At 42.7% G+C, this 14,214-nt stretch overlaps 1 long non-coding RNA gene and 2 pseudogenes across 3 annotated transcripts in view; 1 reads left to right on the forward strand and 2 right to left on the reverse strand.

Annotated features, from left to right (window-relative positions):
• LOC309628314 overlaps positions 1-14,214 on the forward strand; it is an 882,984-nt gene that overhangs the window by 735,497 nt on the left and 133,273 nt on the right. The window lies entirely within an intron of this gene.
• LOC309628307 (tripartite motif-containing protein 75 pseudogene) overlaps positions 1-14,214 on the reverse strand; it is a 52,959-nt pseudogene that overhangs the window by 10,295 nt on the left and 28,450 nt on the right. The gene's annotated exons all lie outside the window — the stretch shown is intronic.
• LOC309628132 (serine/threonine-protein kinase pim-1 pseudogene) lies at positions 1,082-6,810 on the reverse strand (annotated as a pseudogene). Its single transcript has one exon. The product of its transcript is annotated as a serine/threonine-protein kinase pim-1 pseudogene (transcript).

Consider the following 14,214-nt stretch of genomic DNA (forward strand, 5'->3'; position numbering starts at 1 on the left):
AGTATATATTTTAAAAAAATCTCTTTTATTCCCCTGTACAGTATTTCACGCAGATAAAACCAGAAGGCCACATGCTGCTCAAAACACAGCCCCAGAGAGGATGCGGAATGTACACCATCCAGAACTGCTTTTCATATATCCACCCTATATACATGTCAGCTACGCCCCTCCCCCATCACCCATGAACCCCATACCCACTTGGGAAACCAGGCCAGGGGGCCCGCAGCAGTCAGGGAGCTGCAGCAGCTGTCCCACCTGAGTCCTGTCACCCTATGAAGGAGCAGAGCAAGCGCTACAGCCCTCCCCAAAAGGTCCCCAAGTCAGAGGAGGAAAGAAGAAAAGAAAACTATGGTGGTAGCCATGAAAGCTTGAAGCGGGAAGGGAACCAAATAAATAAATACATAAATACATAACGTTGACCTCCAGGTTAAAATGCGCATCTTTCAAAAAAAGCCAAAACAAAACAAAACAAACCAGGTAAAATAACTTAAAGGCAAAATTAAAAAAGAATTAGATCAACTACAATCCTTTTGTACACTACCATGCCAACTGTACACACATTTACAGTTTTGTGGGGTTTTTTTTTGGATTTGCGTTGTTTGTGCATTTTGTGTGTGTGTGTGAGGTCTTGGCTTAGAAACAGTTACGTAAAAACCAAAAAGGAAGACCAGGTCACTTGGGAGTTTTACTAAAGGAGGTGGAAAAAGGGCAGGTGGCTCAGCATTTGGCCCTGTAGCCTCTTCCATGGCACCTTTCATGTGAAGGACGGGGCGGGGAGAAGGGGTGGGGGAGAAAGAGAAGGAACCAAACCCAGGCAGATTTTTGGAGAAGCAACAGGTAAAAGATGCAAGTTCAAGTGCTTTTCCCAGCATAGCCGGAGTCCCCACAGAAGGCACTCAGAGGAGTCGGAAGAGGTGACAGGGACTTAAAATGGTGCTAGTCCTATCCCACCCCAACCCGATTTCCCCCTACCCGACCCATCGCACATTCAGCAGAACTCTTGATGAAGGGAACAGTTCCATGGCAGGATTCTGACACACGCCCACCCCCACCCCCCCGGGGATTTTGCAGAGTCCAGCAATGCTGGACTCCATGAGAAGGAGAGCAGCTGTGGGAGGAGTCGAGGCCTAGGGCGGCTGGAGTGGAGTCTCTTCCTCCCTTTGGGAGGCGGCCTCCAGGGCCTGGGGTCTGGAATGAGTTGTAAATGTTGTTCCTGTATCAAGCACTGTCCTGCTTGGAGAGAAGTGTCACTGGTACTTGGGACGCTGGGAACAGACACTTCCCCTCCCGTGAGCATCTGACAGAGAGGGGAAAACCTTCCGCAAAAGCTATTTGCTGGGCCCTGGTGACAGGCTGTGGAGATGGATCTCAGCAGTTTCCTGGGGCAGGAGGACATCTTGCATCCACGGATGGTTCTGGATTTCTTCGAAGGATGGCTGATCTGATGGTCTCAGGGCCAAGCAGAAGCTAATGAGATGCTGTCACCCTGAAGAGAGCCTCTGCCTGAAGAAAAATTGGCCCCAGTGATCTCTTCATTATGCTCAAAGGGAATATCTCCATAGACCATATCCTACAGCAGGATCCCCAGAGACCAGACGGCCGCCGACCTGCCATGGTAGCTATGGTGGCAGATCCACTCTGGAGGACTGTACACTCGGGTCCCATTAAAGTCCGTGTAGACGGCGTCCTTGACCCGAAGTCGATGAGCTTGAACTCGCAGCGATTGAGGCGGATAATGGTGTTCTGGTCCTTGATGTCACGGTGCCTCCAGGACCTGCCAGAAGAAGCTGCGGGCCAGTTCCTCTTGCACGGCCCCACTTTCCGTGATCAAGTCGAAGAGGTCTTGAGCCAGCTCGGGCCTCTCCAGGATCAGGACGAAACTGTCGGGCCTCTTGAACCAGTCCAGGAGCCTAATGATGCCGGGGAAGCCCGAGCTCACCTTCTTCAGCAGAACCACTTCCATAGACACTCGGGTGCCATTAGGCAGCTCTCCGCAGTCGGAGATCCGGTCCTTCCACGTGCTTGTTGGTCACGGGCCACACAGATGCCTGAGTAGTGGGCCCACCTGGTACTGCGACTCCAGGGGCTCCTTCTCCTTGCCGGGTGCCAGCTTGGTGCCGTGCAGATCGTGGCAGGGCGCGACGCGCAGGTGGGCAAGCAAGTTGATTTTGGAGAAGAGCATCCCAACCACCAGGGTGTCGGCGTAGGGACTGGGTCTGGAGGAGCTGCCGCAGGACCTGGGGCTGGGGTTGTGCCGGTGGCTGGGCCTACGGCTGGGGCTGAGGCTGCGGGTGGCGCGAAAGGCCGAAGACAAGTCGGAGGACTCCTGGGGGCGCTGCCGGGCTGGGGGCCGACAGACACGCTGGCGGGGTCAGGCAGCTCCAAGGGCAGCGGTGCGGGCCGCTCCTGGGGCGCGTACAGCAGCGCCCTGGCACAGGGAGCTTGTAGCTGCTGCTACCGCCGCCGGTGCCGCTTCCTCTGCCACTGCGGCCCTGGTCTAACTTTAAAAGAAGCTGACAAACTATTTTCCAAAGTAACTCTGGCATTTTGCACTCCTACCAGCAACTTGAGTTCCAGTCTCGACCTATTTGCCAGAGCTTGACACTGTCATTCTTTAAAAGTTTTATCTATTGTAATAGGTGTGTAGTAGTATCTTTGTTTTTAATTTGCATTTCACAGATGGCTAGGATTTTGAGCATCTTTCGTGTGCTTATTTGCCATCTCTTTATCTTCTTTGATGAAATGTCCGTTCTGGTCATTTGTCCATTTTTTAAACTGGGTTGTTTGCTTTCTTGTTGATTTTTAAGAGGCTTTTAATATATTTGGATGTGCCCCAGGCATGAGCCACTCAGGAGCTGTCTGGGACTTCCTGTGGGTTTACATTGCAGCTCATTTCTCAAAGCAGCTAGAGGTGGGCCTGGAGCTATCCACAGAGTTAGGGAATTCCCTTCTCCAGGTCCCACCTGCTTCCCCCACACGCGCTGACTTTCTTTTCCTATTACATGTGGACAAAAAGATGGTGTTTTCCTGCAAACTTAGCCTCCCAGTGCTATTGCGCAGTTCTGAGCAATCGGGCCTTCCCTGAGGACAAAGTGGCAAAAGAGAAAAATAACAGGAGAATCCACCCACCAACACACACACACTCTTTGTAAGAAGTGGTCTCTTTCCCCCATTTCTGTAGCCCTGGAGTGCAATTTCCCTACTGGGTCGTGAACTGGTCTCAGGCACAGCAAGGCGAGAACTCACACTCTCCATGTGCCCTTTCCCTGTCCTCTCACTAGAAGGGTCTTTCTCCAAGGGTTTGCCATCTTCGATTCACCATCCCACTCTTGGGTCAAAGCTGAGAGTAAAGGAGGGAAACCCCAGGAAACTCACTGCCACCTTACAGCTTGCTCTACAAGTTTTACCTTCCCTCCCCAGTCCGCCTTCCCTTAATTACTTTTCAGAGTCCTCAGGTAAGTGCTTTTTGTATTTTGTCCAGGTTTCAGTTGAAATTGATGCCGGAGATAGATGGGCTCCAGGCTAGGCATTTACAACTGGCCGCCTGTTTACATTTCTTGGGGTGAGAAAAAGATGGGCTTCAGGCCAGACACTTAAAACTAGCCTCTTGTTTGCATTTCCTGAGACAGGAGATAGGTGGGCTCCAGGTTAGATATTTACAACCTGCGTCCTGTTTGCTTTTTGAAAGAGAAATAACAGCAGAAACAGGGTAAATAGCCAGGCTTTGTCTCCTGAGGACAGAGGGGCTAAACCCTGTTGGAGTAAAGATCAGGAGGCCACCTATTTCCCATCCTTGGGGCAAGGGAGACACTGCACGTGGGCAGAAAGGCCCCTTGCGGGTCAAAAAGGAGGGGGCGCCACCCCAGAATAGGTGATGCCAATGCTCCCCCTAGGCCTCTGGGTTGGAATCCATCTTGGAAAAAAGTTGCACACGCGTGTTGGGGAGGGCCCTAGGGCAGGTCAGGTGTGGAAAAGGAAACCAGATAATTGGCTAAGGGTAAACAAAGGCCGGGAAGAACTGTCCTATATAAATGATTTAACGGCCTCTTTACTGCGCTCCTCCTCATTAGGGGGGAGGCCCACACCCTTTCTCTCTGGGTGTGTATCTCTACCATGCCTCTATCTTAAATAAACAGACCATTTCTCTTTGTGCTCTCCCACTTGTTGTGCTGTGTCTCTAATAATAAACTTTGTATCTGTTTTCACAGTTTTTACCTCCTGAGAAATGCAGTTTTCACTGGGGGCAAGAGCCAGGGAAATCTGCTTATAGCCTCTAGACCTTGCTGGTCAAGAATTCCTGGTTTTCATCCAGGCTACCCAGGTCTGATTCCTGGGCAGAGAACTAAGATCTTGCTTCAAGCCACTGCCCACTGCTGCCTCTCCAAGATCAAAATCAGTGGGAGAGATAGACTATAGCAGGCTTATTCCATTTTGTTTGGCAACCGAAGTTTCTCTCCCTGGATTTTCAAGGTTGGAATGACCAAGGGCTCAATCCTGGGCCCTCTTGTCATCTCTGTCTACTCACACCCTGTGACTTCATCTACTTTCATTGCCCAGAAATGTTTAACCTAGGCACCCCACGGCCAGTCAAGTTGACAAGTAAAATTAACCCTCACATAAATATATAAGAAAATATTGGAGACCATTTTTACAATCTGGGTATAGGAAGTGACTTTCTAAACATGACTTGAAACCAGAACCCTTTAAACATTGTTTACAGTAACTTATACCAAGAAAAACACTAAGTGAATAAATATGTAGATAAAATATACAGGTTATCAGATAGGAAATCCCTCATCTTCCTGTAATAAACTTGTAAGACCTGAATCAGATGGGAATCCATGCTCTTTACCTTCTTTTTAAGACAAGGAGTCACCTCTCCAGGTTAAAGGGCAAACTTTTCTTTTGTGATCGATCTTCATCCTATTTTTCTTCCTTTTAGAACTTTAAAGCAGTGGTTCTCACTCTTTTATCTCAAGACCTGTTTACACTGAAGGGTAGCAGAATAAGCTTCTTTGGCATAAAGATTATTTTGAGCTGACTATTTTGTAAAACTTTAGACACAGAAGCTCTGAAAACAGAGTAGAAGTTACCCTTTGGTAAGGAGAGTCATTAGAAAGGGGGCCTGAAACAGAAGAGCTACTAGCAGAAATAACCTCTCTTGCAAGCATAACAACTTTGTTTACCAGCTCCTCTTCTCACCATTCCAGGAACTGCCCCCCCTTGGCAATCCCAGGCTCCCATCCCTTTCCATAGCTCAGGATGGTATATAAATCTTAATCCTCTGGCCACCTTTTTAGTTCCATGTCTTTGTGCTGCTGCCAGATGTAGACGGCATATGTAGTTAAATTTTTTTTTTCTCCTGTTAATCTGTTTTTTTACTACAGGGGGATTTTAGCCAAGAACCTAGAAGCGTAAGGGGAAAGTTAGTTTTCCTCCCCTATACCCTTAAATATTAATGAGGACCCTAAAAGAAGTTTTGTGTATGTTGGTAATATCAATTGATAGCTGCTATTACGAATAAAACAGAAAAATTGAAGTCACTTAAAAATAATAAAGTCATCACATATTAATATGAAAAATATATTTCTAAAACACAAACACAAATAGTGAGAATAGTGACATTGTTTTACATTTTTGCCAACATCTTTAATTTCTGGCTTAATAGAAGACATCTGGCTTACCATATTTGCTTCTGCCTTCAATCTGCTGTGGTATTATATGTTATGTTGTTATCAGAAAAGTGGGTTTGCTTCTTGGTGGGTGTCAAAAGACAGAACCACACCAAAGTTCAGGAGAAGGAAGGATTTATTACTTGCAGCAAGTAAGGAGAACAGCAGGGATCTTCCCAAAGCACTGTATCCCAGAACAGCAAAATCTGAGAGGTTTTAAGCTAAGGGTACACGCATATTCATGACGGGGCTCAAGCAGAGGAGAATTAGGTATAGAATTGGGGTAAAGGTCAACAGACTCCAAACTTTAGTTGACTGAAATCAAGAGGGTCAACATCATCATTCCATCCTCCACCTGGGTGGGGGGGCCTTAGTTCCTGCAGAATGCAAAAGTGTATTATTACGTGTACCCTTTGAGGAGGAACTAGGACTTTGCTTTATCACTGCACTATCGTTTGACTGCCTTTTCTCTGTTCCTGCATTCATTTGTTCCCTTAGGATCATTGACTACTGAGACCTGTTCAAGGGCAAGCATTGAGGCCAGGCTTAGATCACAAAATGGCTTAGGTCAAAACAGTCTCTCTTATGTCAAGAAAGCCATGCCTGATCATCTTTTGCCAAGGACACCCTAACCTATCTGCTTATATTACTGCTAGTCACAAAAAAAGATATCTCAAGTGAGTGAAGTTAGTGCTTTTCTATGTGTGGGAAGATGCAAGAATCTGGGATCATTGAAAATTCTTTCTGAGATATGCATCTAACTATCTAGGGGCTCATTTATCCAAAGCACAGAGTGCCTCATCCTGGTTTTCACCCTGAATTCCTACCAGGGTCCACTGTTGGGGGGCGACTGCTGTGGGTAGCCTCTTAACCCTTGTAGAACCAGGTGGTGAGCAATGTTCCTTTTTCCTTTTTTTACTCAACCTCTGGTTCATAGATGCAAACTGACTTCATAAGGAAATTCTTGAGAAATAATCTAAGTCCATTCTATTTATATATATAGAACATAATTCTAAAGTGATTCTTAAGTTGTAAAAAGGATAATCACTCTGGGTGATGATTGCATGGAGGTTTATTATCCTATTCTCTCTACTTTGTATAACCTTTTAATTTTTCATAACAGGATTAAAAAAAGATTTAGCTGGGGCTTCCCTGGTGGCGCAGTGGTTGGGAGTCCGCCTGCCAATGTAGAGGGCACGGGTTTGAGCCCTGGTCTGGGAAGATCCCACATGCCGCGGAGCAGCTAAGCCCGTGAGCCACAACTACTGAGCCTGCGCGTCTGGAGCCTGTGCTCCGCAACGGGAGAGGCCGCGACAGTGAGAGGCCCGCGCACCGCGATGAAGAGTGGTCCCCGCTCACCGCAACTGGAGAAAGCCCTCGCACAGAAGCGAAGGCCCAGCACAGCCAAAAATACATGAATAAATTAAAAATAAATAAATAAATAAAATAAAATAAAAATTAAAAAAAAAAAAAGATTTAGCTGAAGAGAAAGTTATAAAAGATGTTGTAGCTGAGGGCTTCCCTGGTGGCACAGTGGTTGAGAATCTGCCTGCCAATGCAGGGGACACGGGTTCGAGCCCTGGTCTGGGAAGATCCCACATGCCACGGAGCGACTAGGCCCGTGTGCCACAGTTACTGAGCCTGCGCATCTGGAGCCTGTGCTCCGCAACAAGAGAGGCCGTGATAGTGAGAGGCCCACGCACCGCGATGAAGAGTGGCCCCCACTTGCCGCAACTAGAGAAAGCCCTCGCACAGAAACGAAGACCCTACACAGCCATAAATAAATAAATAAATAAATAAATAAATAAATAAATAAATAAATAAAAATTAAAAAAAAAAAGAATTTGGTCAACAACCTTTAAAAAAAAAAAAAAGATGTTGTAGCTGATGTAGGGGAGAGAAACTTGCCACCTCAAAATATGTTTCTGGCATATCAATTATCAATTATTTTCTAAGAAACTGCAGACATTCAGGAAAACTATGAACACCAAGCAGGAGTTACCCTCAAGAAACATTTACATTTATAAGGGAAATTTCCCTTTGTAAGGGTGTCTCCCTTTCTGTACCAGAAAGAGGAGGATGACCAAATCTCTAGAAACTCTTATCAATGAAAGAAGCAAGGACTTAAATCTGCATAAACAACCTTACCCTTGTTTACTGTGCTTTTCCTTGTCAACTCCCATTACTGATCCTCCCACCCTCAACATCCTTTTGTCTTTAGCTGAAGATGTATTTGAGGTGAAGCTTTGGCTATTTTGGTGAGTTACTCAGTTTCCCTGGGCCTCTCCCATGTATCCATGTTATTGAACTTCGTTTGATTATCTTCTGTCAATCTGTTTCATATTAATTTATTTTTAAATTAATTTTTATTGGCATACAGTTGCTTTACAATGTTGTGTTAGTTTCTACTGTACAACAAAATGAATCATACATATACATGGACAAATATCCCCTCTTTTTTGGATTTCCTTCCCATTTAGGTCACCACAGTGCATTAAGTAGAGTTTCCTGTGCTGTACAGTATGTTCTCATTAGTTGTCTATTTTATACATAGTATCAATAGTGTATATGTGTCAATCCCAATCTCCCAATTCCTCCCACCCTCTGCTTTCCCCCTTGGTATCCATACATTTGTTCTCTACATGTGTGTCTTTATTTCTGCTTTGCAAATAAGATCATCTATACTATTTTTCTAGATTCCACATATATGCGTTAATATACAATATGTCTCATGTCAATTTAGTTGTTACATTGAGTTGTTTCAATGACTGAAACAACCCTCCCTGGCCAGGCCCAGTAGTAACCACTTGTATGAGTTATCTTACAACAGGAGGTCCTGGTAAGGATTGCAGAACTAACAAGCTATCACCAACCGGAAGAATTCTGGGAAGTTCAAAAGGAGAGAAGAGGCTCTAGTCAATATGTCCTACCAACCTTCCAGAATCCTTCTTGCTGGAATCCATCTTGGCTGACTGACCTGCACACCACCAGTAAGGACCCAGAGTCAGAGTGACTGGCCAGAGACAACTCAGAAACTAACCCAATTACCATAAACCCGAGACTGTGAGCCACGTGACAGAGCAGTCCTCCTGGGTTCCCTTACCCTCCTGCTCTCCACTCGGGCGCCTTCCCAATAAAGTCTTTTGCTTTGTCAGCACGTGTGTCTTCTCGGACGATTCATTTCCAAGAGTTAGACAAGAGCCCACTCTCAGGCCCTGGAAGGGGTCCACGTTCCTGTGAAAGTTAGACCAGCCAGAACAACCTAGAAAGGTAGAGGAAAATTTCTTCTTCACCAACACTAAAAACATAGTTTTGTGTTCATGTGAATTCAGTATAATGTGTAATGGAATCCTTTTGGAAACAATACTGGAGAAATGTGGTATTCTTCCACTAACCTGATAAAATATAAATCATTAAAATGAAATATATTATTATTAGTGAATACTGGTAGATTGCAGGCAAAGAAAACACAGTTTCTGAAAAATAAAGTATTACTGTCATTCACATGGTACTGTAAAAGCAAATACCAATACTGCTTTTAAGTAAATACCAGTAACTATAAAGCAAAGCCCAACATAATAAATTAATTCCTATACAGTATATACATAAAAATGAACATATCAGTAAATTAACACTTATACACGCAAAGCAGTACTTCATATTTAGAAGAAAAATCCATTCTTAAAGACAAATGAGATGCAGGTGCCCAGTGGGGGAAGTGAGTGGGAGTGGGGATCAAGAATAAGAGGGGCATATTTTAAACAGGGGCTGCATGAAATTATGACATGGCCTCACTGACGAGCAAGGTTAAATCACATCTCTCAGGAGACTTGTAGCAACACTACCTGCACCCAAAATTATATTCCTTCATGAGTTTTATTGATAAAATTGAAGAATGTTGTTTTAAAAAATCAAGTCTATTTTGTCCTACGATGCTGCAGTTTTTTTAAGTGTAGAAAGAAAATCTGTATCTATTAACATTTCCAATGATAGTATATGATTTCCTTCACAATCCTTGCCAATTGGTTGTGAAGGATCAATTTAACTTTTGTTAATCTGATGGGAAAAATGTTGCAGGAAAAGGGACCCCTTCCAGGGCCTGAGAGTGGGCTCTTGTCTAACACTCAGAAAATAAATTGTCTGAGGAGACACACATACTGACAAAGCAAAAGACTTTATTGGGAAGGGGCACCTGGGCAGAGAGCAGCAGGGTAAGGGAACTTAGGAGAACTGCTCTGTCACTTGGCTCGCAGTCTCAGGTTTTACGGTAATGGGGTTAGTTTCCAAGTTGTCTCTGGCCAGTCATCTTCCTTGGCCCATGTTTGGTCTAACTCAGGATCCTTCCTGGTGGTGCACACATCTTTCAGCCAAGGTGGATTCCACTGTGAGGGTTTCTGGGAAGTTGGCAGGACATATTGTCTTCTCCCTCCTTCTTTTGGCCCTCCAAATTCTCCCAGTTGTTTTTTTTTGTTTTTTGTTTTGTTTGTTTGTTTGTTTTTTAACATCTTTATTGAAGTATAATTGCTTTACAATGGTGTGTTACTTTCTGCTTTAAAACAAAGTGAATCAGTTATACATATACATATGTTCCCATATCTCTTCCCTCTTGCATCTCCCTCCCTCCCACCCTCCCTATCCCACCCCTCTAGGTGGTCACAAAGCACCGAGCTGATCTTCCTGTGCTATGGGGCTACTTCCCACTAGCTATCTATTTTACATTTGGTAGTGTATATATGTCCATGACACTCTCTCACCCTGTCACATCTCACCCCTCCCCCTCCCCATATCCTCAAGTCCATTCTTTAGTAGGTCTGTGTCTTTATTCCCATCTTGCCACTAGGTTCTTCATGTCCTTTTTTTTTTTTTCCTTAGATTCCATATATATGTGTTAGCATACTGTATTTGTTTTTCTCTTTCTGACTTACTTCACTCTGTATGACAGACTCTAACTCCATCAACCTCATTACAAATACCTCCATTTCATTTCTTTTTGTGGCTGAGTAATATTCCATTGTATATATGTGCCACATCTTCTTTATCCATTCATCCGATGATGGACACTTAGGTTGCTTCCATGTCCTGGCTATTGTAAATAGAGCTGCAATGAACATTTTGGTACATGACTCTTTTTGAATTATGGTTTTCTCAGGGTATATGCCCAGTGGTGGGATTGCTGGGTCGTATGGTAGTTCTATTTTTAGTTTTTTAAGGAACCTCCATACTGTTCTCCATAGTGGCTGTATCAATTTACATTCCCACCAACAGTGCAAGAGTGTTCCCTTTCCTCCACACCCTCTCCAACATTTATTGTTTCTAGATTTTTTGATGATGGCCATTCTGACCAGTGTGAGATGATACCTCATTGTAGTTTTGATTTGCATTTCTCTAATGATTAAGGATGTTGAGCATTCTTTCATGTGTCTGTTGGCCATCTGTATATCTTCTTTGGAGAAATGTCTGTAGGTCTTCTGCCCATTTTTGGATTGGGTTGTTTGTTTTTTTGTTATTGAGCTGCATGAGCTGCTTGTAAATCTTGGAGATTAATCCTTTGTCAGTTGCTTCATTTGCAAATATTTTCTCCCATTCTGATGGTTGTCGTTTGGTCTTCTTTATGGTTTCCTTTGCTGTGCAAAAGCTTTTAAGTTTCATTAGGTCCCATTTGTTTATTTGTGTTTTTATTTCCATTTCTCTAGGAGCTGGGTCAAAAAGGATCTTGCTGTGATGTATGTCATAGAGTGTTCTGCCTATGTTTTCCTCTAAGAGTTTGATAGTGTCTGGCTTTACACTTAGGTCTTTAATCCATTTTGAGTTTATTTTTGTGTATGGTGTCAGGGAGTGTTCTAGTTTCATACTTTTACATGTACCTGTCCAATTTTCCCAGCACCACTTATTGAAGAGGCTGTCTTTTCTCCACTGTATATGCTTGCCTCCTTTATCAAAGATAAGGTGACCATATGTGCGTGGGTTTATCTCTGGGCTCTCTATCCTGTGGCGTTGATCTATATTTCTGTTTTTCTGCCAGTACCAAACTGTCTTGATTACTGTAGCTTTGTAATATAGTCTGAAGTCAGGGAGCCTGATTCCTCCAGCTCCACTTTTCGTTCTCAAGATTGCTTTGGCTATTCGGGGTCTTTTGTGTCTCCATACAAATTGTGAAATTTTTTGTTCTACTTCTGTGAAAAATGCCATTGGTAGTTTGATAGGGATTGCATTGAATCTGTAGATTGCTTTGGGTAGTAGAGTCATTTTCACAATGTTGATTCTTCCAATCCAAGAACATGGTATATCTCTCCATCTATTTGTATCATCTTTAATTTCTTTCATCAGTGTCCTATAATTTTCTGCATACAGGTCTTTTGTCTCCTTAGGTAGGTTTATTCCTAGATATTTTATTCTTTTTGTTGCAATGGTAAACGGGAGTGTTTTCTTAATTTCACTTTCAGATTTTTCATCACTAGTATATAGGAATGCAAGAGATTTCTGTGCATTAATTTTGTATCCTGCTACTTTACCAAATTCATTGATTAGCTCTAGTAGTTTTCTAGTGGCAGTTTTAGGATTCTCTATGTATAGTATCATGTCATCTGCAAACAGTGACAGCTTTACTTCTTCTTTTCCGATTTGGATTCCTTTTATTTCTTTTTCTTCTCTGATTGCTGTGGCTAACACTTCCAAAACTATGTTGAATAATAGTGGTGAGAGTGGGCAACCTTGTCTTGTTCCTGATCTTAGTGGAAATGGTTTCAGTTTTTCACCATTGAGGACAATGTTGGCTGTGGGTTTGTCATATATGGCCTTTATTATGTTGAGGAAAGTTCCCTCTATGCCTACTTTCTGCAGGGCTTTTATCATAAATGGGTGTTGAATTTTGTCGAAAGCTTTCTCTGCATCTATTGAGATGATCATATGGTTTTTCTCCTTCAGTTTGTTAATATGATGTATCACGTTGATTGATTTGCGTATATTGAAGAATCCTTGCATTCCTGGAATAAACCCCACTTGATCATGGTGTATAATCCTTTTAATATGCTGTTGGATTCTGTTTGCTAGTATTTTGTTGAGGATTTTTGCATCTATGTTCATCAGTGATATTGGCCTGTAGTTTTCTTTCTTTGTGACATCTTTGTCTGGTTTTGGTATCAGGGTGATGGTGGCCTCGTAGAATGAGTTGGGAAGTGTTCCTCCCTCTGCAATATTTTGGAAGAGTTTGAGAAGGATAGGTGTTAGCTCTTCTCTAAATGTTTGATAGAATTCGCCAGTGAAGCCATCTGGTCCTGGGCTTTTGTTTGTTGGAAGATTTTTAATCACAGTTTCAATTTCAGTGCTTGTGATTGGTCTGTTCATATTTTCTATTTCTTCCTGGTTCAGTCTCGGTAGGTTGTGCATTTCTAAGAATCTGTCCATTTCTTCCAAGTTGTCCATTTTATTGGCATAGAGTTGCTTGTAGTAATCTCTCATGATCATTTGTATTTCTGCAGTGTCAGTGGTTACTTCTCCTTTTTCATTTCTAATTCTATTGATTTGAGTCTTCTCCCTTTTTCTCTTGATGAGTCTGGCTAATGGTTTGTCAATTTTGTTTATCTTCTCGAAGAACCAGCTTTTAGTTTCATTGATTTTTGCTATTGTTTCCTTCATTTCTTTTTCATTTATTTCTGATCTGATCTTTAAGATTTCTTTCCTTCTGCTAGCTTTGGGGTTTTTTTGTTCTTCTTTCTCTAATTGCTTTAGGTGCAAGGTTAGGTTGTTTATTCGAGATGTTTCCTGTTTCTTGAGGTAGGCTTGTATTGCTATAAACTTCCCTCTTAGAACTGCTTTTGCTGCACCCCATAGGTTTTGGGTTGTCGTGACTCCATTGTCATTTGTTTCTAGGTATTTTTTGATTTCCCCTTTGATTTCTTCAATGATCACTTCGTTATTAAGTAGTGTATTTTGTAGCCTCCATGTGTTTGTATTTTTTACAGATCTTTTCCTGTAATTGATATCTAGTCTCATAGTGTTGTGGTTGGAAAAGATACTTGACATGATTTCAATTTTCTTAAATTTACCAAGGCTTGATTTGTGACCCAAGATATGATCTATCCTGGAGAATGTTCCATGAGCACTTGAGAAAAATGTGTATTCTGTTATTTTGGGTGGAATGTCCTATAAATATCAATTAAGTCCATCTTGTTTAATGTATCATTTAAAGCTTGTGTTTCCTTATTTATTTTCATTTTGGATGATCTGTCCATTGGTGAAAGTGGGGTGTTCAAGTCCCCTACTATGATTGTGTTACTGTCGATTTCCCCTTTTATGGCTGTTAGTATTTGCCTTATGTATTGAGGTGCTCCTATGTTGGGTGCATAAATATTTACAATTGTTATACCTTCCTCTTGGATCGATCCCTTGATCATTATATAGTGTCCTTCTTTGTCTCTTGGAATAGTCTTTATTTTAAAGTCTATTTTGTCTGATATGAGAATTGCTACTCCAGCTTTCTTTTGATTTCCATTTGCATGGAATATCTTTTTCCATCCCCTCACTTTCAGTCTGTATGTGTCTC

Source organism: Balaenoptera borealis, assembly GCF_965194805.1.
Source record: "Balaenoptera borealis genome assembly, chromosome: 4".
NCBI classification, from domain to species: Eukaryota; Metazoa; Chordata; class Mammalia; order Artiodactyla; family Balaenopteridae; genus Balaenoptera; species Balaenoptera borealis.